This window comes from Hyaena hyaena, unplaced genomic scaffold (genome assembly GCF_003009895.1).
Source record: "Hyaena hyaena isolate Hyena2069 unplaced genomic scaffold, ASM300989v1 scaffold_14, whole genome shotgun sequence".
In the NCBI taxonomy this organism is placed as follows: domain Eukaryota; kingdom Metazoa; phylum Chordata; class Mammalia; order Carnivora; family Hyaenidae; genus Hyaena; species Hyaena hyaena.
The window spans coordinates 3,659,395-3,659,823 of record NW_024080646.1 but is presented as its reverse complement, the minus strand read 5'-3'; positions in this window follow the sequence as shown (position 1 = coordinate 3,659,823).

Below are 429 nucleotides of genomic sequence, written 5' to 3'. Positions count from 1 at the left end.
TTGGTTCTTTGTGTGGTTTCTTACTGTTCTTTATGTTAACTTATGTCCTGGCACCAAGTTACCCCTTCTTTATAAAATTAAGCAATGCTATCTTAAGCATTTTTTTTTTCCTATTCAACTTCTCATATTTAGATTTCAATAAATGACCTACTTCATATCACAAATAGGTTTTTCTCTTATGTATCAGAGAGTAAATATTTCACATGGGGAAAGAGAAAGTGGGAAGTGTTGGTTTGCTAAGTAAAGACTCAAATACAAATGAGAAAAGCTTCAAATTTGGAAATAAGTATATTTTATTTTACTTTATTGGAAGTAGATACATGAATATATATAAGTTATGGAAACAAGGATGACTGTAGAGGATTTTTATATCAACAAAATAACTTGTATTGCCTATTTATAAAAAAATCGGTTTTTCTGCTTACAAAA